Raw genomic sequence first — 26,492 nt, 5'->3', positions numbered from 1 at the left:
GTATGTCTATATGTCAGAGTATGTGCGAGCATGTCAGCTATCTGTATATGTGAGTATGTCAGTATGTCCATATGTCAGTATGTGTGAGTATGTCAGTAAGTCCATCTATCAGAGTGTGATTCAAGCCCCGTGAGAGGCCACTGACCATAAGGAGCTGTCTGCACATCCACTGCCCTGCCCTCACCTTCCCAGATGGAAAAGTTATAACACACGGCCGAGGCTGCATTAAAGCTCTTGTGCCCATTTTTGTCCACCTTGGCTCCCACAGGCCACTTTCTCTGTGGTTATAACTCAGTTTACAAATGACAAGCAAAAGGCAGTTCTCCCCTCGAAAAGAGCCTTGTTCACTCCTCACCGGGCGCCCGGACCAGGCTGCTTCTCACTCTCTAAGAGCCCTGGTGGCCACTGTTCAATTAGACCGTTTGGGGCCTAATGAAGTGAAAAGGCAATTCCCTGCCCTGGACGCGAGTGCAGCAGTTACTGGCTGCTGACGGCAGGCATTAAGGAGAACCATTGTAATTGATTAGAATGTGCATTATGCTGTATTGGCTTAGTTTGAGGGCATTTGGGAATAAATAGCACTGTCATTGTGGGCCTTAATTAGGTAATAAATTAATAGATAAATGGATTCCAAAGTTCCAGTGGCCACCCCGCCCCCTTGCCAGCTAAGGCCAGCACAGAGAGAGAGGTTCACTCTTACTTCACCATGAGCTGTGGGGAACAGAGAAGAGAGTGGCCAGGTGATGGCTCCTAAGGTCCTCTAGGCTGGGGCATCCTGGAGATAACAGTTATGTTAGATGCTGAGGCAAAGGGCAGCTTTTCATGACACTGGAAATGTCCCACAGCATGAGCCCAAACTTACTTCTTTGTTATCAATTCTTTCAACAAATATTTAGGGACGGTCTACTGTGCTAGGCACTAGGGATATAAATAGCAAAACTGTCCTCATGGACAGATAAAAGGATTGCCATAGAGTATGTCAGGTAGTAAATAAGACTATAGAGAAAAGGAAAGTAGGAAGGGGAGAAAACTGGAATATAAGGTAGGAAGGTTAGTGGGGAGGAAGGTCGAAATTCTAATTATATATTTATGTTAATCCTCACTCAGATATTGGTTTATTTTAGAGAGAGTGGAAGGGAGAAAAGAAGGAAGGGACGGGGGGAGAGAGAGTGAAGCATCAATGTGTGAGAGACACATCGATTGGTTGGGAACCTGCAACCCAGGTACTTGCCCTTTACCAGGAATCAAACCCATGACCCAGTGCTTAGGCTGATGCTCTAACCACTGAACAACACCAGCCAGGGTGGGAGATTACCATTTTAAATAGAGCAGTTAGAAAAGTAACAGAAGAGGTGATATTTGAGTAAAGAATTACAAGTGGCGAGGGGTAAGTCAAGTGGGCGAAGAATTTTCCCAGCAGAGGACTTGCCAATACAGAGATCCCAAGGCAGGAGAGTGCCTGGTGAGTCTGAGTGAGAGTAAGGAGGCCCTGTGGGTGGTCTTAGTGAGCTCAAGAAGAGCAAAGGTGAGGAGGCCAGAAGGGCAGTACTCACGGAGCAGTTGCATCACGTGGGGCTTAGGGTCACGGTCAAGGCTTTGGGCTTTGACTGGGATTGATTGAGGTGAGGAGTCTTTGGAGTATGTCCTCCTCTGTAATTGACCAGGGTGCATTTAATCAGGAATGGCAGACACAGCATGCATATAGCAGCTCCCTCCTCCCACACCTGGACTGGTAACAGAAACTGATCACAGCCCTTTTACAGGGGCCTGATTTGGCCAGTTTTCTCCCCTTCCTTCTTTCCTTTTCTCTATAGTCTTATTTACTACCTGACATACTCTATGGCAATCCTTTTATCTGTCCATGAGGACAGTTTTGCTATTTATATCCCTAGTGCCTAGCACAGTTCCCGGCATGCAGTAGACCGGGCTCATCCAGCCATCCACGAGCTCCACTAGTCCCTCCAAGCTGGTGCTGCAGAGGAAGTGCTAGAATCCAATCACTTCCCCAGCATGTCTGCACCAGGCCTGCGCTGCACTGGGCCTAGCACCTACCCCAGAGAGCTCAGTAGAGGAGGGCTGGTCAGGAGGGAGTCATCAAGAAAAAATAAAAATAAAAACAGGACAAGTCTGATAAAAGTGACAGTGACATGGAGTAATAAATTCTGCCTAGGGAGAACTTCCTCGAGGGGTGATATTTGAGGGTGGCATGAACGAAGGGTAGGATGTTGTCAGGGTGGAAGAGCACGGGGGCCTGAAGAGACACCATGAGGAATGCAGGAGACCGGAAAGGGGTGGGAGACAGCCTAGTGTGGCTGCTCTTAGGAAAGGCATTAAAGAAAGAATCCCGGACGCATTTCATCAGAGCTGTGTCCCCTGAATGTCTGCCATGCCCCGATGTCCACTTTGAAAGGCACAAAAAATATACCACATCAAGTATATTAGTTAGGATAATGCCAGTTATGGTAGGAAATGCCACAATTGCAGAAGCTGAAGTAAATACATCCTGTCCATGAGAGTCTGATACAGTGTTCCTAGTTGGCAGGCAACATTCTTTTGTGCCGGGAATGATTCCAACTCCTATCTTGTGGCTCTCCCATTCTTTGGAGCTTTAGAGTCATCTGCAAAAGGAGGAAAAAGGTGCAGAAGGCAGACTTGCTTCCTAACCATCTGGGCTGAGAAGATGTTCAATTCTATGAGTGACATCCAGGGCCATGTCCCACCTCGATGCAGGGGGAGCTGGGAAATGTAGTCCTTGGCTGAGCAGCCACTTTTGGCCCCAATGGCGTACTGTGGATGGGAGAAGTGCCTGGACTGTAAGCATCTCTCCTATATGAATATGCCAAACCCTCAGTAAACACTCTCTTATACCTTCTATATCTCATTCAGCAAAATAAGATAAAGAGTTAGAATTCTTCATATTTGTGAGAAACTGGCATTTCTCAAGAGCTTGGAGATGAGGTCGGGTTGATAAGCACCTATGGTATGTCAGACTCGGCCTCAATTTCCTTCTCTGGAAATAGAATAAATTCTCTTCTCGGGTCAGGGTTGTTACAAGGATTAAATGGGGAATTGCCTGGCATATGGGCGGTCACAGGAAGCACCAGCACTTAGCCCCCTTCTTTTTTTTAAAATATATTTTATTGTTTTTTTACAGAGAGGAAGGGAGAGGGAGAGTGATAGAGAGTTAGAAACATCAATGAGAGAGAAACATTGATCAGCTGCCTCCTGCACACCCCCTATTGGGGATGTGCCCACAACCAAGGTACATGCCGTTGACGGGAATCGAACCTGGGACCCTTCAATTCGCAGGCCAACGCTCTATCCACTGAGCCAAACCGGTTAGGACGCCCCCTTCTTTAGAGCTTTTCCAGTAAGGGTCTTGAAGGTAGGTGTGATAGTCCCACAGCCATCTCTCTTCTTTAGGGCCTTGGCTTGAAACCCTACTTGCAGGGATGGGCCCAATGGGGAAAGCTAAATGCATAGGGTTGAAAATAGCCAAATGAAGGCTTCCACCCTGATTGCCTCAAACCATTTCTGAGCTCCAGTGGCTCAAAGTGTTTACTCTTATGTTCCTCTGATTACTTACCCATTTTCTCCCCACAGACTAGGAAGAAAAATATGTAAGAACTATATATCTAACTCCATGTCCTTATCCTTGGCACATCAAAGGTATCATGTAGAGGTAGGCAGGTAGGCGAGAAGGGCAGGAGAGAATGGTATATAAAGAAATTGAAGTTGAGGTACTCAAGGAAAGCCCACACTGGGGAGCAGGAGACTTGGATTCCAGACCATCCCTGCCATTGCCTTGCTGCAAGGCCTTGGTCAAGTATCTGGGCCTCAGTTATCTCATCTGTAAAATAGGAATGTTAAACTAGATTATTGATAATGTCCCCTCAGCAACAACATTGTATGATCCTGTGGCCTAAGTATCGGGATTCCTGGATTCAAGGGCTGACCATAATGCTCTATAGCAGTGGTTCTCAACCTTCCTAATGCTGCAACCCTTTAATACAGTTCCTCATGTTGTGGTGACCCCCAACCATAAAATTATTTTCGTAGCTACTTCATAACTGTAATGTTGCTACTGTTATGAATCGTAATGTAAATATCTGATATGCAGGATGTATTTTCATTGTTACAAATTGAACATAATTAAAGCATAGTGATTAATCACAAAAACAATATGCAATTATATATGTGTTTTCTGGTGGTCTTAGGCGACCCCTGTGAAAGGGTTGTTCGACCCCAAAGGGCTGCAACCCCCATGTTGAGAACCGCTGCTCTACAGAATTTAAGAACCTGAATCTCAGGTGCTGGATCTGTACCCCCTAACGAAGGACATTTATTCCCCCTGCCTTAGACTCCAAACTTGGGTGTTCTTGTTTATTTTCAAGTAGGCTGAAAACTTAAAGGGCCATGTTTTACTCATCTCCTCTACCTCCCCAAGATCTGGACAAACATGGTCAGGCTTGTGGGAAGAATCCAATACATGTTTGGGAACCTGCAGCTGAATCTGGGCCGAGCCTAGGCACCTCACATACCTATCCAAAGCTTAAACACACCAAACCCCTGCTGCCAAAAGCAGGGTCTTGGACTATCCTCGGAGTGACTATTGTACAGCTCAATCTGAGTAACTAGAAACCCATGTATGTCCAGCATTGGGTTTTGCTTAAAAGTTTGCCAGGAATAACAAATAGGTAAAAAAATAAATAAATAATTTTGTAACATAATATGGCAGGTAATCCTTTCTATAGTAAAAGGAAAACACTAAGCCTCCCATAGAACCAAAGAAATACAAACAGATAATAAACAAATGAGGAAGAAGTTCAACCTTACCATTCATCTAAAAATGCAAATTAAAACACAATAAGGTGACATTTGGTACTCTGCAAATTAGTAGACCTGTGGAAAACTACAGACCTCGGTGCTGGCAGCAGTGTGGTGATACCGACATCCCCATGTAGGGCCTATGCAAGTGTAGATGGAGAACACCTTTGCGGAAAGCAGGTTGGTCAGATTTATCAGGACACTTGAAAGTAGACAATTCCCGACCCAGTAATTCTTCTTCTAGAGACCTATTCCAGGAATTCATTGGAAGTATGAACAAAGCTTTATGTTCCCAGATGTTCACGGTGTCATTATTTATAATTTTTTTAAAAATCTGGCCCTGACCAGTTTGGCTCAGCTGATAGAGCATCGGCCTGCGGACTCAAGGGTCCCAGGTTCGATTCCCGTCAAGGGCATGTACCTTGGTTGCAGGCACATCCCCAGTGGGGAGTGTGCAGGAGGCAGCTGATCGATGTTTCTCTCTCATTGATGTTTCTAACTCTCTGTGGAAAATCAATAAAATATATTTTTAAAAAATCTGAATCCACTTCCATATTCAACAATATGGAAACATTGCTACCACTTTCTGGTCCTCTACCTAATGGAATTTATTAAGTTCCTTAAAATGAGGTCTACAGAGCAATGTTCACGACTTCAAAATGTGTCTCATAAAATGTTTAAAAGAAAGTTACAAAATCTATCATAGCTACATCCAAGCTATGTCAAAAACATTGTGTATGTATAACAAAATGTTGACAAGAGTATTGAGTGGATGATGCCCTCACAGCTCATTTTCTATATTTCAAACTTTTTACTTTATTTTTAAAATGCATATTTGTAAAGAACGGAAGGGAAGGAGAGTTTGCTGGCAGCCAAGAACCAGCAGGGCCCATTTGTCTTTGCAATCACCGGACCGCCTGCTAAGGAAGCCCGTTAAACCCAGGGTGGCAGAGCCCCTGTGCTCAAATCGCTCCGTCTCAGGAGCATATTTTTTCTTTACTGAGGAAATTGCTTTCCATAAAACCAGCTCTCTGACACCTCTGAGTACCAGGGAACCATGCAAGCCCTCTTTCCTGGGGACATTCTCTAATGGGGAACTCCATCACGTTCCAGCTTGGCGCTTCCAACAAATCCCAGCCAGCCATAAAAATTGTTAGCACCCTGTATGCAAGACTGATTGTGTCGGCCTCATAAAAACCCCATTCACCGAGCAAGAGCTGCAGGTCTAAAACTCTCTAGTCCCCTGCTGTTTTCAACCCAGTGGCAAGGCGCATTGCTAAGTGGTGCCTGGTAGAACTCCACACAGCAAGTCAGGACTGGATCTGGGGCAGAACTAGTGAAAACAGGACAAAACGGGCCTGTGCAGAGTGCTCAGTGCACAGTCACCACCAAAGCCACCTCTTCGCTGCTCTTGTAGGCAGGGTAAGTGGATTTGGCAAAGCAAAGGAGAAGATTTAGGGGTGATGGCTATCCTTTAAGAGAGAAAGAAAGTGTACGGTGCACAGGTGGAAGAGTGAGTGGTAGAGGCATCCTGCCCCCATCACACAGCTCTCCTGGAATGAGGACACCCCTTTCCTGTATGCCCCTAAATGGGAGTGGAGATGCACAGGCTTCTAACACCCTTCTAGCCTGGGCGATGTTGCTCAGTGGTTAAGCATTGACCTATGAACCAGGAGGTCACAGTTTGATTCCTAGTCAGGGCACATACCAGGTTTGCTGGCTCGATCCCCAGGAGGGGGTGTGCAGGAGACAGCCGATCTATGATATTCTCTCATCATTGATGTTTCTATTCCTCTCTCCCTCTTCCTTCCCCTCTCTCAAATCAATAAAGACTTTTTAAAGATAGATAGATAAATAAATATATTTCAAAAAAACCAAACCTTCTGCCCTCTGGGAGGACAGGCCTTGTTCTCCTCCATGTGGGTAGCATTTAGCACCTCTCCAGCAGTGGCCAGATGACCTCAGTTTGGATCAGGATCCTGTTGCCTACACACAGCTGGCATTTCTTCAGTTATTGGGCCCTGATGTCCAGAATAGCTGCTTCTTGCGACATGCACTGGGGTCCGAGAGGCCTGGGTTCTAGACCCTGCCTTGCTCTCAATGTGCTTTGTCACTCTGGGCAAGTCACTTGCATGGTCTGTCTCTCAGCTCTGATTTTCTCATTGGTAGAATGAGGATAATAAATGCCTATCTTTCCCCTGCCACTTCTCACACACATTCTTTCTACCCATTGTATTAAAATGGCATCATAAAAATATTCAGTGTTCAAATCAAGTAAAATCTTGACCTATCACTTAACAGTTGAACATTAAATTTCTAAAAAAAAAAAAAAAAAAAAAAAAAAGTGTTTCATATGCTTCTTTGTATTGCGTTCTCTGCAACTCTCTTCTCTGTAACAGCAACATTTCTCTCTAATGTAGTACTCAAGGCCTATGCCATATAGCTAAATTTGGTGAATTCATATCCCAGTCCTTACACATCCTGTGTGGCTTTGGGTAACTTGCTTAACCTCTCTGAGCCTCTCGACCATAAAATGAGACTCATGCCTGCCTCATAGAGTTTTGGAAAAGATACAAGGGAATAATATATTAAAACACTTGTATAATACTTGACCCAGGTTAGGAATTCGGAAAATAACCCTGTTCTGCACATCCCTGAGTATAAATTAAACTTCTGAGTATTGCTTAGAACACCACTTTTAGATCTGTGTCTTTTGTAGCTGTCTTGTATAGGTTTAGGGTGATGTAAATGAATATTCCCTATTTATGGTTTCTGACACTGAATGTCCATCCACTTAAAGGTCTTTCAGGAGGAATGGTGCCACCCATTGACTTGGGGTTGCAACTCTAATTTAATGGAGAGAGAGTGAGAGAGAGAGAGAGAGGTATTGATTAGGGAGGGGGAAAAGAGAATCAATGAGAACAGCATTCTGACTTCCTCAAAAAGTATTCCTGTCCTACCTGGTTCTGCTCAGTGGATAGAGCATCAGCCTGTAGACTGAACGGTCCTGCATTTGATTCCAGTCAAGGGCACATGCCCAGGTTGCAGGCTGAATCCCCAGTAGTGGGCATGCAAGGGAACCAATCAATGATTCTCTCTCATCATTGATGTTTCTCTCTCTCTCTCTCCCTCTCCCTTCCTCTCTGAAATATATATATATTAAAGTATTCCTTTCCTAGGAGAGGGCCAGCTACCCCATGGTTACTGCAGGCCATGTTTACAATAAACCAGGAAAGGGATGAAGAGGCCTCATGTATTTTTGTTGTTGATTTCTAAAATGCAGAAAATAGATACAACTTGTATTATTTTAATATTTTTTTAGTTTACTGATATTTGTCTTATGCCTAGCACATGCTCTGTCCTGGAGACTGTTCCATGTTCACTTGAAAAGAATGAACACTCCTTGGGTAGAGTGTTCTATAGCTGTCTGTTAGATCTAATGCACTTATTGTGTTGTTCTACATTCTTGCTGATTTTCTGTCTAGTTTTCTATCAATTATTGAGAGTGGATTGTTGAAAGCTCTAATTATTGTTGTTGAATGATCTGTTTTTCTTTTGGTTCTGTCAGTTTTTGATTCCTGAATTTTGAGGCTTTGTTGTTAGGCATAAACTCATTTATAATCCTTGTATTTTCTTGACATATTAACTTTGTTATTATAAAATATCCTTTTTGTTTCTAGAAATATTTCTTGTCCTTGATCTACTTTATCTGATATTACAGTAGCCACTCCAGCTCTTTTATGTTTTCTGTTTTTATAGTATGTCTTTCTCATTTTTTTGCTTTCAATTTGTTTGTGTCTTGCAATGAAAATTATGCTTCCTGTAGATAGCATGTATTTGCATCTTGTTTATCTAGTCTAACAATATCTGCCTTTTCATTGGATCATTTAGACCATTTATAGTTAATATAATTTTGATATTATATTTATATTTTCCACCTTGCTATTTGTTTTCTATATGTCCCTTGTCTTTTTTATTCCATTATTCCTACTCAACTACCTTTTTGGGTATTAAATAAATATTTTTAGTGTAGCATTTTAATTCCTTTGTTGATTTTTAACCTAAGGATATTTTAGTGGTTGGTCTAGATATTATGATATGCATTTTTTAAATGATCATAATCCATTGAAGATTAATAACTTGATTCCAGAAAATCTAGGAACTTTGCTTTAAGATGACTCTATTTTTTCTCCCTTCTTTATGCTGTTTTGTGTGTGTGTAAATTAAGTGGTATAATTATTGCTGTATACAAGCTTATGTTTTCAAAAGATGTTAAGAGATAAAATGAGAAAAAGTAGATTTATCAATTTTTATAGTAATCTACATATTTTCCATTTTGATGTTCTTCATATCTTCCTGTGGATTTAGTATATTCTGGTATCATTTCCTTTCAGCTTGAAAGACTTCATAAGGCAGGTCTCTTAAGAACATATTCTCTTCATCTTTGCTTGTCTGAAAAGTCTTTATCATGCCTTCACTTTTAAGGAAAGTTTTGCTGAATGTAAAATTCTTGGTTGACATTTTTCTTTTAGCTTTTCTGGTCTCTGTTATTTAAGATGATAAATCAGCCATTAATTGTATTGATGCTCTCCTGAAAACAATGAGTAATTTTTCTCTTATTGTTTACAAGATTTGCTCTTTGGCTTTAATGGTTTGATTGTGATGTTTCTATGTATAGATCTCTTTGCATTTATCTTATTAGAGATTCATTGAGTTTCTTAGATGTGTAGATTAATGTCTTTCATCTAATTTGTGTTAGCTATTATTTCTCCAAATACTTTTTTCTGACTCTTCTTTCTCTCTCTCTCTCCACTCTTTCTGGGTCCCTCAGTATATGTTTGTTGGTACGTTTATGTTACCAACATGTCTCTGGGTCTCTGTTCATTTTCCTTCAACTTTATCTCCCCTCCCTCAGATTGGATATTTTCTTTTTATCTGTCTTCAAGTTTACTAAGTTATTGTTTTTCAACATCTTGAGTCTGCTTTTAAGTTCATTCTTTTTTATTGTTGTTATTCATAATGTCCCCCCACTCACAATACAGACCAGGCAAAGGGCCTGAGCTGAGGTGTATATGGGGTATAAGTTTATTCTTTAATTTTTGTTTTAGTTCTTGTATTTTAACTCTAGAATTTTCATTTTCTTTTTAGAGTTTCTATCTCCTTATTAAGATTTCATATTGGTAGATTAATTTTTGCTATTTTTTCTTTTAATTCCTTAGACATGATTTTCTTTAGTTCATTGAACATTTTTAGTAGTTGCTTAGCAATATTTATCTTATAATTAAAACATTTAGGAACAATCTCAGCCAGTTTCTATTTACTCTTTTTGTTCCTGATTAAGGGTCATATTTTCTTTTCTTATTATGCGTTGTAGTTTTGTTGTTTCTGTTGTTGGAAAACTGGACATTTTCATTACTATATTGTAGCAACTCTGGGTTCTGCTTTTTTCCCATGAAAATTGTTGTTCCTGCTCTTTTTCTCATTGTTTAGAACATCTATGGGTTAAATCTGTGAAATCTTTCTCTTTCACAGTATGACACTCATGTCTCTTTTGGTTATTTTTTTTATTCTTTTAAGCTTCTGTCTGCATAGCTTAGTGTCCAACCAATAATTGGACAAAGGTTAAGTGAAAACATATCAAGCCTAGTGTTTTGTCAATTGAATTGTGTGTGGGAAGGGGAGCACATTCAAATTTCAGGTCATTGTTTTGTCTTTTCTGGCTTTTTCTTTTTGCTGGGTCCTTTTGCATCTCCTATATGCCTGCTCACAACTTTAGGGTTGATCAGCAATGTGTTAATATATTGGGCCCTCTCTGATCTTCACTATTCATTCACATCTCAGCCAAGAACATGCTTGCCCCAGCCATGACTTCATGCTAGTAGAGCCAAGGTTCTCCCTCTTGCCTGCTGCCAAAGATCATCACTTCCATTGGCAGTGCCACTGGCCATGGCATCACCTACTGCTCCCAATCAACTGAACCACTTCAACCGGAGCAGTCAAGCTACCAATCCTCGTGGTGACCTTACCCTGACAGAACCTCTGTGCTGACCAACCTGAAGAGGACTGAAAGGGCCAGGGCAATAACAACACTGTTCTGAACTAAAGGCAGTGTTTTTAACATAAACATTTCTGATATTGTATATGCCTTTGGTCAGTTTTCAGAGTGTTGAAATGGTTGTTTTTGTAAGTTATTTCCAACTTTATAGTTCCTTTTGAGGGAAGAGTATTTGCCAACCTTCTCACTCAGCCATGGCCAAAAATACCTTCTGTAGTTTCTAATGTCCTTTTAGATCCATGGTGGTGCAATGACTCGCCAGTGTCATCCAGCTTGAAACTGGCTGAGCCAGAATTCCAGCTCTGTTTTCTATTTGTCTTTCTATCTTTTCTACTATAGCGTGGAGCTTGGAGAAGACTTCATTGAGTAATGAGCAAGGAAGCTGTCTTAGTTGGCTCTGGCTACTATAACAAAATACCATAGGCTGGGTGGCTTAAACATTAGACATTTATTTATCATAGATCTGGAAGTTAGAAGTCCAAGATTAAGGTTCCAGCAGATTTGTTTCTTGATAATAAAGGCCTTCTTCCTGGCTTGTAGACAGTCACCTTCTTATTGTGTGTTCATATGGCCTTAGTGCATGGAGAGAGAGATCTGTCTTCCTCTTCATAGAAGGGTACTCTCATTGTGAGTGCCCACCTTCAAATACCATCACATCGGAGCTTAGGGGGTGGGGGTGAAAGAGGTACAAACATTTAGCCCATAACAGAAGCTACCCCAGAACTTTCTCTTGATGACTTGAGGCCTATCTTGTTTCTTTGGGTCCTCATATTGATCAAAAGCCAAACTTCAGCCCAGTCGGTGTGGCTCAGTGGTTGAGTATCATCGCATATACCAGGAGGTCACTGTTCAATTCCCAATCAGGGCACATGCCGGGTTTGCAGGCTCGATCCTCAGTAGGGGGTGTGCAGGAGGCAGCTGATCAATGTCTCTCTCTCTCATCAATGTTTCTATCTCTCTATTCCCTTTCCCTTTCTCTCTCTTTCTAAAAAAATATCAATAAAAACATACTTTTTTAAACAAGAGCCAGACTTCAAAGGGAAAGAAACAAAGAATAAGCTCCAGCTGTGGCTGCTGAGGCCCAGGGCCTTTAAAATGAGAGCTGAGAGTAAACTTCCTTCTCCTACAACCGCCCTCCTGAGGGGCGCTGCACTCCATCTGTGGGTAGCCCCCGAATTATAACTTTGCACATATTTTGATCTGTATTAAAGCTGTAACAGTCATTTTATTTTTTCCCAGCTACTTCTGTTAAATTGTCCAGCAGAGAAGGATAACATTTGCTTTAAGATCCAGGGATTTATAACTACCCCCATACCAGAGTACTATCTTTTGTGCCAAAGCGAGGACTAATATATGCAAACTTTGGAGCCTGCAAGGATTTGCCTAAGTCTCCAGAGAGTAGTCTGAGCTTCCCATTCTTGGAGTGACAGATGCTGCCTTGGAAATAACCACAGAGCAGTCAGCAGGGGGCAGGGTCTCATGGGGAGAAAGTGCTGAACTGCTCTGTTAATGTGCTGTAGGACCCTGGGTATTAGGGCCAAGTCCCTAATGATATAGGCTGTTACATATTGAGCACTTATCATGCACCAAACATTATGTAAGGAGCCTTACATACAAAATCTGCTATTTTATCAGCTATGGTCTCAGTGATGGTAATGTTCCAGATTTCCTGAATTTCTTCCTCAGTGACTTGTACAAGACCTCCAGCTCAGTCACTGTCTTGCTCAGGGCTTTCTGGAAGACTCTAAGGACCTCCCATGTCCTCAAGAAGTCAGCTCTGGGTTCTTTATATCATGTTCTTTGTTAATATTCTCTGTGCCTATAGGCCTCTGGGAAGGTGGCACCATGCCTCTGACCTTAGAGCTGGAGTTCACAGACCACCATACTTCTGTTCAAGGGACTAGCCCTGAGAACTCCCAAAGCTGCAAACCTCAACCTGTCACACTGTCTACAGTGCACCATAGACATTGTTTCCTAGAGAAAGAGGGAGAACTCTAGACCCAACTCTATGCTAAACCTTGGACCCTAAGTTCCAAAGCAGCACTGCTTGGGTCCAGAATATAATAGCTCCTTCAGTTTATCCATAAGGCTCAGAGCTCCGCTGGGTGTCCTTTGCTGTACAACACACTACCCCAAATTCAGTTGCTTACAATAACAGCTGTGTATGATTTCTCACAGTTCTATGGTTTGACAGGGAAGACTGGGGGTCCTGATCAGGGTCTCTTATGAGCTGCAGTCCTAGGGTGGCTGGGGCTAGAACATATGAGACAGCTGTACACTTATGGCTGGTGCCGTAACAGTGTCACTTGGAAGTCTGGCACCTCTGTCTGAGTGGTCTTTCTGCCTGGTTAGCTTGGACTTCTTTTCGTGATAGCGGGATGATTAATTCAATTGGCTAAAGTAGTCACAGGGCCAGCCAAGAGTCAAGGGGAGAAAAAACAAACCCCACCTTCTGATAGGGTTAGTGTAAAAATTTACAGCTGTCCTCAAGGCAGTATCATCCCCCAGCTCTGGAGGCTGCTCCCAAGGACACTTTTGTCTTTGTGAGCTCTCTTCTCCCCCAGTTAATCAGCTGAGCAAATGAACGTCTAAGGCGTTGGTGACTCTGCATGCACAAGCTCAGGTTAGGCTCAGTGGGAAACACTCCACTGATCTCATATGTGTCTTCCTTCAATCCAATATGTTAGGTTTTGTTATTCTCCAATTTGTAAGTGAAGGAACTAAAAGTCAGAGAGCTTCAGTGATTTGGAGTAATGGCCAAACCAGGATTGAAACTCAGAGCAGCCCAACTCCAAAGACCAGAAACTCTTTTTGCTACCCCCACTCTGCTTCTCATCTCTCTGGGTCTCAGTCACCTCCAATGTAATTATAAAGTGAAGTGAAGAACAGAATGATTTTTAAGAACCATGACAACTCTGAGAGTTTCTAATTCTTCCCTTCCTACCACCTTCTTGAAGACATGCATCTCCACCTGTTGCTTTTCTATAGCTCTGTTGACAAGACTTAACACCACAGGATTTGTTTGTAAGTATCTGGTACTATTTTTTTGAAAATTCAAATGGCCCTCATGACAAGGTCCTTCAAATTTCTGGTGGAAGAGAGTTCACTTTTAATAGCCCTCCCAGTCTCATTACCTTCCTCCCCTTGAATACTCCTGAGAGCCTGGAGATATCAAGGATAGGAGTTTTCAGGTTATCACTCCCTTGCTTAAAAGCTTTTCATGGCTCCCCCATTGCCGACAGGATAAAATCTAAACTCTTAACCTGGCACACAAGGCCCCTCTAGGTCTGATCTGCTTCTCCAGTCTCATATTGCCACCCTGAGATACTTACAGTTTCCTGTAGATAACGTGTGTCTGGACCTTTTTGCCATTGTCTAGAAGGCCTCCCTCCACCCCTTCTACTCCCAGTTAACTCTTACTCATTCTTGAAGTCACAGTGTCTATATATCATAAGGAAAGCTAGGCCTAAAAGTCTGCCTCTCTCCTCCCAGAGCACTCTAGGCATAACATTGTCATCTCGCTTCATACTTTATGTTGAAAGTAACTCGTTATTTATCTCTCTCCCCCGAATACTATGAATTCCCTGAAGACAGAAATTGTGTTTTATTCCTCTTTATAACACCAACTTCCTGTACCAGCTCAGCATCTTGCACAGAGCAGGCATCCAGAGAGTGGTTGAAATGAACACAGATCAGAACAAGATGTAAACTCCATTAGGGCAAGTCTCCATTTGTCTTATTCATCACAAAATCCCCAGTGCATAACACACAGCAGGAGCTCAATAAATATTTGCTACTCGTGCTGTTCCTTCTGCCTGAAATGAGCCTCCTCATTCATTGCATTATGTCCAAATCCTACCCATTCTTCAAGAAACTATTCCAGTTCTCTATTTCCCCACAGTTCCACATTGGCGATGATGGTGTAATTGGAAGTGAATCCACCATCCTAACATAAACAGTTGTAAAAATGAACAAAATATATAAATTTACCGTTTTCAGGTATTGGACAAAAGGCAACACAAAACTATGGTCTCTAAGAGAAAGAAAATACACAATATGAGCTGGTGGTTGCCCCAGCTCTCAGTCTAGAGGAATTTTCTGAAACTGCAGGAAAGGGGAGGTCTAACAAAGCACACCCTTCTTACTGAGTTTAAGGCAACTGACAAATCTAAAATTGGTGGGACAGGGTAGTAATGAGAAAGGGTCCAGAAATCTACATGGAGATTCTCTTGAGTCTCTGGACAAATACTAAGCTTCACATACATGTCATGAAGCTGGACAAAGAACATCTACTGGGGAGAGAACAGCTACCTCTACCAGGAAATAAGACAACTAACTGCCTGCCACTGCTCACACAAGGCTGAGAGATGGATAGTTAAGATTCAACCATCCAGAATAGAGGCATCAGCTTCACAGAGGCCCCCAAAATGCCATGCTTTAGGAATAGGGTTACTCTAACAATAGAGTAAGGGGTATTTTAGGCCTATTCTAATGAAGCCAAAATAAGCCTTGAAAGGATCAGCTAGCCTGCAAGTAAATTAACTGCCTACCTAAACAGAAGCTCAACATTTTTTAAATAAATAAATAAAAATCCAGACTATAAACATTCTAGCATTTGTAATATGCAGTGTACAATAAAAAATTACCATATATATGTAAAGAAGGTATTTATTGGTCCCATTAGTAAGGAAAAAATAAGTTAACAGAAACACATAACAGAGATGATGGAATTAGCAGACAAGAACTTTAAGACAGCTACTATACATATGGTCAAGGAGTTAAAGAAAAATATGAACATAAGGAGTGAGCAAATAAAGAATTTCAATTAAAAAATGGAACCAGATGGAAATTCTTGAAATGAAAAAGAAATAACATCTACAACAAAAATTTTGCTGATGTACTTAATAGCAGATTAAACCCTGCAGAAGAAAAGATCAGGCACTTGAATGTGCGGTAATAAAAATTATTCAAGCTGAAGCAGAGGGAGACAAGAAAAAAAAAGGTTCAAAACAATAAAAAGAAGCTCAGTGACCTGTGGGACAATACCAAGGGGTTTAACATGTAATTAAGAGTCCATTTGACATGTAATTAGAAGTTTTTAGGATCAATGAAGGTGAGATAAGAGAGAGATGAGGACAGTAAAAATAATTGATGAAATAATGACTGAATTTTTTCCAAATGTGATATAAACTTTAAACCCACAGATCTGATAAGTTCAACAAACCAAAGGAGAATGAACACAAAGAAAATCATAATGAAAGTTCTAAAAGTCAATTATAAAGAGAAAATCTTAAAAACAACTAGAGAAAGACACAAGTTCTCCCCTTTTTCATGATTTGTTTTCTCCATCTGTAATGCTCCCTCTTCCTCAGGCTTCCCTAACACCTTTTCTTCAGCTCTCCTTTTACTCTGCTTTGACCATAACTCTGTAGCTATGCCTCATCTTCCCAACAGGATTTTGAGCTTTTTGATGGCTAGGAATCCATCTTGCTCTGCGGCTGTCTTGCCAATAGTTGTTGCTCAATAAATGTTTGTAGAATGAATGTATGAAGTACGTGAGTGAATAAAAAGTTACACATGTTGGTTATCAAATCCTGCACCTCTAACCCAACAATTTCTAAGAAGGAGTTGGGCCAAGTCATTCCATAAGAGAAATACCTCCCCTTTCATAATAATAATATTTTAAACTATAATTTATTAAGTATTCACTGAGTGGGTGGTACTGTTCTAAAGTCCTTTGCACACACCTAATTTAAAGTCTTACTGTGAGAAAACTGAGGGGTTAACAGGTATGCAAATCACCTCAAGTCACATAGATAGTGACTGATGTTGCTAGGATTTTCTCTCAAGGTTGATTTTAAATGCTGAGCTTTTCACTACTTTGTTCTACTCTATACTCACAACACATTTCTTAATAATAAGTTTTTATATTTTTACACTTTTGCTCATGTTATTCCTTCTGTCCTCTTATCCACATGGTAAAGTTCAGTTCCTTGCTCAAGGTCACATGGAACACTGACTTTAGCAGAAAAAATTAGTTCACACCCCAGAAGGAAGAGCCCTTACCGAATGCCCACAGTGTTTTTGGCCAGAGGAATCCTGAGATGAGTGAGGTATGTTTTCTGTCCTAAATAAAATATGCACAGTCCAACTAGAGAAAGAATCCTATGACAAGAGAGATCAGTACTAGAGAAAAGGAACTCTGGGGACTTGGATGGCCCTAAACCAGCCTGGAGTGATCAGGGAAGGCTTACTGGAAGAGGTGATAACTGAGATGAGTCTCAAGGATATGAGGACTGGACACAGTATAAAATACTGTGACAAGAAAAAATCCACTGTGCCTACATGTAAGGACACAATGGCAAAGAAGCCAGAATCTCTTAGAAGCTGTTCACTCTCCCCATTCTCTCTCACCAGCAGGTTTTTTGCAGGTCTCAATTCCTATTCTTTCCCTAAGAGAAGTCTGCAGTAACTCTGACTCCTGCTCAACACATAACACGGGGAATTACATTCCTTTTGAATGGATCTACTTTAAGAGTGAGAAGTTAATGGCTCACAATTTTTCAAATTTAGGGAAAATCCATAGTTGTCCCAGCTTTATAGCTTGGTATTATTGGATAATCAAACACAACTATTTTCTCAAAATAGAACAGGATTTCCTCTGCCTTCCACCCCCCTTTCCCTTCCCAGCTGCCTCCACAGGCAGGGGCAGAGGGAGGGGGAGCCAGTGTTTTGCCTGAGTCCAGGCCCACATTGCTCTTTTCATTCTAGACTGTATAATTGGTTCTTGCAGACAGAGGTTAATTTCCCACTGTGAATTCCCTACCAAAGTAGCGGGAGTCCTGGGGGAAACCAGAGGAGAAATTGCTTCCAGGTGCCACCTGGTCTCCTTGCAGGGCTGTGAAGGAGGCCACGTCGGGAAGCACAAGGCGCAAGGGCTTCAGAGGCTCACAGACCAGGGTTTGAGCTGAGCCGCTTCCTAGCCAAGTGCCCTGGGGCTGAGGGTCTAATCTCAAGGCTTTAGTTTGCTCATCTGTAAAATAGGAATATACCACCCACTTAACCATGGTAAGAGATATAACAGACAGCTCAATGCTATGGGAACAGGCATTCAGCAAATGCCCCTGCCTCTTGGTTGCTAGGGACAATCCTGTCACCACCTTTCTTCCTCCGGGAACTCTCCCTGAGATATTCGGGTAACCTACCTTCCACATGTTTCCTCTCTGTCAACAGTAGGTAAGAATGTAATGAATACTTTTTTTAAAATATATTTTTATTGATTTTTTTAGAGAGAAAGGCAGAGGGATAGAGAGCCAGAAACATTGATGAGAGAGAAACATCGATCAGCTGCCTCCTGCACACCCCCACAACCAAGGGGATGTGCCCACAACCAAGGTACATGCTCTTGACCAGAATCGAACCTGGGACCCCTCAGTCTCCAGGCTGACGCTCTATCCACTGAGCCAAACCAGTTAAGGCATGAATACTTTTTTTTTAATCTCAGGAGATGTGAAGTTTATATGAGAGAATAGATGAAGACATTTTAAAACTCTGCATTGAAATATTCTACCGGTATTTCTTAGCAGGGCTTCATTGACATTTTGGGTAGGACATTGTTAGCATCCCTGCTTCCAGGGTTTTGGGTACCACCAATAGCCTCCTTAGTCATTGTAACAACCAAAAACCACCTCACACAACTCGGCCACACCACACACACACACACACACACACACACACACACACGCATAAGCACTCACACACCACACCACACCACACCCGAGAAACCATTGCCCTGTGACAAACACCTCACTGATCATCTCTGTGTCCTGTGTCTTAAAAGCATTCCTATAGAACCATTGTTCAGATGGGGAGCATTATTTTAAATGTGTATTTATTTTTAATATCTTTTCTAATTATACACGTAATACATGGTAATTGAAAAAGTAAATCAATAGAGAAGTGTGACAAGTAAATAAATGAACATCCTCAGAATTAACATTTTAAACATTTATATTTTATTATAAAAGTAATAAAACCACGTGGTTAAAAATTCAAACAGTGCTAAAGGGTATACAATGAAAAGTAAGTCTTTGGCATCAACCCCATCCTGCCAGTAACAATTTTATTTGTATCTTTCCAGAAATTTCTATACAGAATCAGATGTGCATACACCTTTTGAAACCACATAGAATTATATACTCTATTTGCTGTTCTTCAAGTTGTTGTTGGTTGTTTTTTACAGAATATTGCATGTTGTATATCACTCCTCAGTAACACTTTTAGATCTTTTTTTAAAAAAAAAAAACACGTCTAGAGAGAAAGGTGAGGAAAGGAATGAGAAAGAGAGAGAGAGAGAGAGAGAGAGAGAGAGAGAGAGAGATCAATTTGTTGTTCTATTTATTTACACATTTATTGGTTGATTCTCATATGTTCCCTGACCAGGGATCTAACCCACAACCTTTATGTATTGGGAAGACACTCTAACCAACTGAGCTACCCGGCCAGGGCTCTTCTCATTCTTTTTAACAACTTCATGAGATTTGTGGCATGTAGGGCCCCAGCTGTTTCTGTATCTTACGTTACAAACAGGGCTGCAGTGTAGACTGCTGTCAGTGCAGTAGGTAGTCCTCTCCATCCCCAGGGGATCTGCTCCATCCCCGGTGCATGCTTGGAACCACAGAGTGCCGATTCCTATACATACTGTTTTTCCTATGCATACATACCGAGGATAAAGTTTAATTTGTAAATTGACCTCAGGAAGAGATTAACAACAATACCTAATAAAACTTAGGTGAATGTGGTCTCTCTCAAAATACTTTCTTGTACTGTACTTACCCTTTGTCTTCTTGTGATGATGAGAGAGGATACAGTGCCCACATGATGAGGTGAAGTGAGCATTGTGGTGTAGGCATTGTGACGTAACGTTAAGCTATGGTAAGGGTTACTTGAATACAAGCACTATGATACCTCAACAGTCAATCTTAAAACCTAGACAGCCGCTAAGTGACAAATAGCCGGGTAACGTCTACAGCGTGGAGATTCCGGACAAAGGGTTGACTCACATTCCCGGTGGGATGGAACTGGATGGCACAGATTTCATCATGCTGCTCAGAACAGCGCACAATTTGAAACCGATGAATTGTTTATTCCTGGAACTTTCCACTTAACATTTTCAGACCCTTGAACTGGTGTAACTGAAATAGCAGAAAGCAAAACCACGAGAAGGGGGGACTACTGCACCAGGTGCAAGGTCCTATGTGGTCCACGGAAACAAGAGGATGGAGATTCAGTAGATTTGGGAGGATGCACCCAACTGACCCCAGGCTGAGCAGGAGAGAGTGGAGAGGGACCTGGCGGGAAGGCAGAACACCCGGGTTCCAGACTCAACTTGGCCACGCTGTCACGTGGGGACCTTGAGCAGGTCTCTTTGGGCCATAGTTTCCTCAACTATAAAATTAGGAGGTGAGACTAAATGACTTTTACACCTCCAACATACCTGTGAGTCTAAAACGGTAAATATAAGTTCTAAAGTGATATGTGGATCCAATAAATGGGGTAGAAATACCATCATTTTTATCCTCATGCTGGGCCACGGCTGCATTCATCAAGCACTGCCACTTAGAAGAGAGGGAGAATTCAGGGAGGGTCTTCATGGAAAACCCCTCTGAGGTGAGGAAAGAGCTGGGGTTGTGTAAGCTGCGGATGAGAAGGCAGAGCTGCGAGTTAATTACTCTGAATGCATGGCAGGGCTTCTCTAAAGAGAGTTCTTAACACCTGTTCTTCATGTTCTCAGAATATGAAGCAAAAGAGAAGGAGCCGAATTGGAAGCAGCAGAAGTTTGAGTGGGTTGGGAAAAGATTTATTTGATGATTAGGATGAAACAAAAAGTAGAAAGCGCAGTTGCTACCAAAGAAGGCTGTGTGCATCTCTAACTCTGGATACATTCGAACGCCGTTCAAACATCTGCCTGGAGACCGAAGGACTGGGCCAAAAATATTTCTAGATCTTTTCCCACATCCTGTGATTCTTCCAGTCTTTAAATGCTAAGTTCTGATCAAAATGTAACCCCTTGTTAATATGAACAGAATCAGGCAAATTTTGACAGTAATGATCAACATGCTAATGTAGAGAGTTGATAATAAACACAGCTGAATTATTGATATGCTCTGGGGTCCAATAGGGCTAATTTATTAATAACTTACAGATTTTTATTTCTTCTTTGCAAAATTTGACATTATTCAGGTTTAGAGGATTAAGGTTAGGAGAATACAACTAAAGTATACAATGAACATAGGGATGCATAGATCTTTTCAAATTGATGTTTTGGATTTCTTCAGATAAATACCCAGAAGTGGAATTCCTGGGTCATATGGTAGTTCTATTTTTAATGTTTTGAGGTCTAGGCCTTAACTGTGTGCATAATAAGCACAAAATAAAATGTTAAAGGCAATTGTATAGGCCAGTGAACAAATAAACACCAGGTTTGTGTTGAGAAACAGCCACCACAATTGTAGTCTTCAGGTAGGATTATTGGCTTTGCGATGCCTTTAAGCTTTAAGCATATCTGTGAGGCCTGTTATTTAATCCAAATGACCCTTCTCCTACTACTAGTTTTCAATTGCTATGTAACAAATTACCCCAAAATGTAGCCGCTTAAAGCAACATTATTTCATACAGTTTCTGTGAGTCAGGAATCCGCAAGCAGCTTCCCTGAGTGGTTTGACTGGGTATCTCAACCAGGGTGACAGTCATCTGAAGACCCGACTGGGGCGGGAGGGTCTGTTTCCAAGATTGTAAGCTGTCTTACCATCAGTTACCTCATCTATCAAATAGCTAATAGTACCTACTTCTAAGGGTATTATGTCGATAAGATAAAGTAAATGAAGTGCTCCACACAGTGCCCACACTAAAGGAATAGGCCTGTGATCATAACGATTATTTTTATTGTTTCAAGTACTTTTACTATATTGTCAGCTATGCATTTTTATTTGAGCTCCTTGAGAATTTTTTGAGGAATCACATGCATACATTAAAGTGTTCAAGTATACTTAAGTGACAGATTACAATGTAGCCATCCCTGTAGCAATAATCCAGATCAAGATATAAAATGTTTTCAGTAAACCCTCATGCACCTTTCACCCTGAGACAACCACTATTGCAACTTCTATGAATATTGCTTAGTTTTGCCTACTTTTGAATTTTATAGAAATATACAGTACATACTATCTTTCATTAATTTATTTTTTATTAAAGTTGACATAGTTTTATGTTATAGTTTCAAGTGTATGACATAGTGATTAGACTTTTATATAACCTATGAAGTGATCACCCTGATAAGTCTAGTACCCATCTGACACCATCCATATTTATTACAATATTACTGACTACATTCCCTATGCTGTATTTTATAGCCCCATGACTAATTTTATAACAGGCAATTTGTACTTCTTAATCTCTTTGCCTTTTTCACTCATTGCTCCAACCTCCCTCACACCTGGCCACCATCATTTGGTACTCTGTATCTAGGAGTCTGTTTCTGTTTTCTTTATTTGTTTACTTTATTTTTTTAGATTCCACATATAAGTGCAATCATGGTATTTGTTCTCTGTCTCACTTATTTCAGTTAGCATAATGCCTTCTAGGTCCATCCATGTTGTCACAAATGGTAAGATTTCATTCTTTTTATTTTCTTCTATATATGTACCACATCTTCTTTTTCCATTTCTCTTTGATGGGCACTTGAGTTGTGCTTCCATATCTTGGCTATTGTAAATAATGCTGCAATGAGCATAGGGATGCATAGATCTTTTCAAATTGGTGTTTTGGATTTCTTCAGATAAATACCCAGAAGTGGGATTGCTGGGTCATATGGTAGTTCTATTTTTAATGTTTTGAGGAACCTCCATTCTGTTTTCCATAGTAGCTGCTCCAATCTGTATTTCCACCATCAGTGCATGAGGGTTTTCCTTTCTCCCTATCCTTGCTAACACTTGTTGTTTGTTGATGTACTGATGATAGCCATTCTGACAGATGTGAGGTTTTATCTCATTGTGGTTTTAATTTGCATTTTTCCTGATGGTTACTAATGTTGAATATTTTTTCATATGTCTAGGCCATGTGTATGGCCTCTTAGGAGAAATGTCTAGTCAGGTCCTCTGCCCATTTTTAAATTGAATTGTTTGGGGTTTTTTTCTGTTAAGTTGTATGAGTTTCTTATATATTTTGGATGTCAACCCCTTGCAGTGGTTCTCAACCTTCCTAATGCCGCGACCCTTTAATATAGTTCCTCATGTTGTGGTGACCCCCAACCATAAAATTATTTTCATTGCTACTTCATAACTGTAATTTTGCTACTATTATGAATCGTAATGTAAATATCTGATATGCAGGATGTATTTTCAGGGGTCGCGACCCACAAGTTGAGAACCGCTGAGGGATGTACCATTGCCAAATATCTTCTTCCATTCAGTAACCTGTCTTTGTGCTTTGTTGATGGTTTTCTTCACTATGCAAAACTTTTTTAATTTGATACAGTTTTGTATTTAGCTTCTTTCCCTTAACACAAATGAATGAAAAAATCAGTGAGATTCATCCATATTGTTGCATTTACCTAGTGCTTGTATAGGTAAATGGATCTTTTGCTGTGGATCTTTTAAATGTACTAATATATTACAGTTTATTTATCAGTTTACCTATTGATGGGCATTTGGATTGTTTCCAGAGTCTTATGAGTGAAGCTGCTATAAACAGCAATTATTATATTATCATCACAGGAGAATAGACTAAGAATATGAAAGTACCTAGAAAGAGATGACATGATGGCCAGGAAACCATAGAAAGTTGTTGCTGCTGTTATTGTTGTTATTATTATTCCTAAATTTTATTAAGCTTTTTCTATGGGGCAAATATTACACTGTGTGTTCTTTTTCATATTTAACCCTACCAGAACTCATATGTGGAAACATAATTATCTTCATTTGACAGTTGAGGAAACTAAACTCAGAGAGGTTAAGTTATTTGCTTAAGATTAAACTGACAGTAACCCAAAGAGCCAAGATAAACTCTGCCCATTGACTCCAGAGCACTTAGCCATAAGCCAGGAGTCAAGGGACCTGCACTCAAGTCTCCTCATCCACTTACAGTGTGGCTGTTTCCCACATCATCTCCCCAAGCTACAGCCTTCGCGTCTGAAAACCAGGATGGCCCTACTTACGATCACTAAGGGATAAAACTTTTATGAGAATAAGACATAAAATCACTTTGCTCAGTGTCTGGAATACAGGGTTTGATTAATATCAGTTTTCTTCCTTCTGAAAAATTAAAAATCTTAACTGAGATGTTTCTTTGAGTTTTAAAGAAGTTTCAAAAATCTTAATTCATTCCTTCAACAAAGAGCCAACTCAGAATTTCCTGAGAAACTCCAAATTTTCATCACATTTTTCTGCCCCAATATTTCTGTGTCTCCATTCCAGGAGGACAAAAGCCCAGAAGAAAAGAGGGAATTGCTCCTAGTGAATCCAAACTGAAAATCTAATTTTCTGAAGGGTTGGTACCCTCCTGATATACCCTGGAGGGAGACCAGGGACTAGAAAAAAAGGAAAGGCTCTGTCACATGCAGAGTGTCTTCTGAGTGCAGGCGGGAGGAGCACAGGGCTACTGCCCCTAATTTGTCTATATGTTTCCATGCTGGCCCTCAGACCCAGAGGGAGCCTGGAAAAGCCTGATAACAGGAAAACAATTCAAGAAGTTGGCTGGTCTTCCCTGAACCCAGAAGCCATGAAGAGAAAGACGGAGAAATACCAGTTAAACATTTTTGCATGACGAGGGAAAAAAACAACAGCAACATAAACAATGTCAAAGGAAACTGGAAAAATATTTGCATTATGTAAAATATATTTATTTAACATGCACAAAGCCTTTTAATCAATAAATCTGAAAAATAACCCAATAAGAAAAAATATGCAAAGACGTATAGCAATTCACAGATATAGGAATAGAAATATCTGACAAACATAGAAAAACACCAATAGAATAATGAATATTGAAATGACTTTAAAATATTTTACATCTATCAGATAAGCAAGGATTTTTTAAAGTTTTTATTCTTCAATTACAGTTGACGTACATTATTAGTTTTAAGTGTCCAGCATAGCGATTAAACAATTATATAATTATGAAATAATCACCCCAATAAGTCTAATCAGGGGGCTCCATGATCCCCCCAAAGAGGTAGGCCCTGCCCACCCAGCTGGGGCTCCTCGATGGATTGCCCCACAGAGGGAGGTCCCCCCCTCCCCCCCGCCACAGTCCGTGGGTTGGTGGCCTGGGCCTCCCTCTTTGGGGCGATTATGGAGCCCCCTGATTAATCGCCCTACCAGCCTGAGTCCTGGGCCTCCCTCTGTGGGAGATCATGGGGCGATGGCCAGGCCCCTGACCAATCAAATTGCACCTGCCTTGGCTGGCCTGGCGCCAGTGGGTGTCATAGCATGGTCATCCCCAAGGTCGTTCACTGTTCAGCCGTTCGGTCGATTTGCATATTACACTTTTATTATTATAGATTCCCTGTGCTATACTTTACATCTCCATGACAATTTTTATCATTGGAAATTTGTACTTCTTAATCCCTTTCACCTATTTAACCCTAGTCCCCTCCCATCTGGAGACCATCAATTTGTTCTCTGTATCTATGAGTTTGTTTCTTTTTTGTTTGTTCATTTATTTTTGTTTTGTTTTGTTTTTAGCTTCTACGTATAAGTAAAGTCATATGGTACTTGTCTTTCTCTGTCTGACTTCACTTAGTATAATACCCTCTTAGTATAATATAATCCCCCGTGTTGTCTCAGATAGCAAGATATCATTGTTTTTCTGGCTGAGTGACATTTCATATATACCACATTTTCTTTATCCATCTGTTTATTGATAAAAGCTTGGGTTGTTTCTGTATCTTCGCTATTGTAAATAATGCTGCAGTGAACATAGGGATGCATATATCTTTTTAAATTGGTGTTTTAGATGTCTTCAGATAAATACCCTGAAGTGGAATTGTTGGGTCATAGGCAGCTCTGCTTTTAAATTTTTGAGGAACCTCCATACTGTTTTCCACAGTGGCTGCACCAATTTACAATCCCACCAATAGTGCACAAGGGCACCCTTTTCTCTACATTCTTGCCAACACTTGTTTTCTGATTTATTGATGATAGCCATTCTGACAGGAGTGAGGTGATATCTCATTGTGGTTTTGATTTGCATTTCTATGACAATTAGTGATGTTGAGCATCTTTTCATGTATCAATTAACCATCTGTATGTCCCCTTTGAAGAAATGTCTGTTCATGTCCTCTACTAATTTTTAAATCAGATTAGGTTTTCATTTTTTAAGTTGAGCTGTTATGAGTTTTTTATTTTGGATATTAATCGCTTATTAGAAATACTGAATAAGAGAAGAAATTTGCAAACTTTTTCTCTCATTCAGTAGATTGCCTTTTTGTTTTCTTGAATGTTTCCTTTGCAGTACAGAACTTTTTAGTTTGATGTAGTCCCACTCGTTTACTTTTGCTTTTGTTGTATTTGCCCAGGAGACATGTAAAAAACAATTGCTAAGACCAATGTCA

The 26,492-nt window shown here is 40.7% G+C and overlaps 1 protein-coding gene and 1 pseudogene across 1 annotated transcript in view; one reads left to right on the top strand and one right to left on the bottom strand.

The window, feature by feature from the left end:
• The window catches only part of TENM4 (teneurin transmembrane protein 4), a 743,366-nt gene that overhangs the window by 411,449 nt on the left and 305,425 nt on the right, over window positions 1-26,492 (top strand).
• Window positions 9,845-9,950, bottom strand: LOC139019142 (small nucleolar RNA SNORA51; annotated as a pseudogene).

Source organism: Myotis yumanensis, unplaced genomic scaffold (genome assembly GCF_028538775.1).
Source record: "Myotis yumanensis isolate MYYU_CA2020_CCGP unplaced genomic scaffold, mMyoYum1.0.hap1 SCAF_10, whole genome shotgun sequence".
NCBI classification, from domain to species: Eukaryota; Metazoa; Chordata; class Mammalia; order Chiroptera; family Vespertilionidae; genus Myotis; species Myotis yumanensis.
This window is presented reverse-complemented; position numbering and strand designations above follow the sequence as displayed.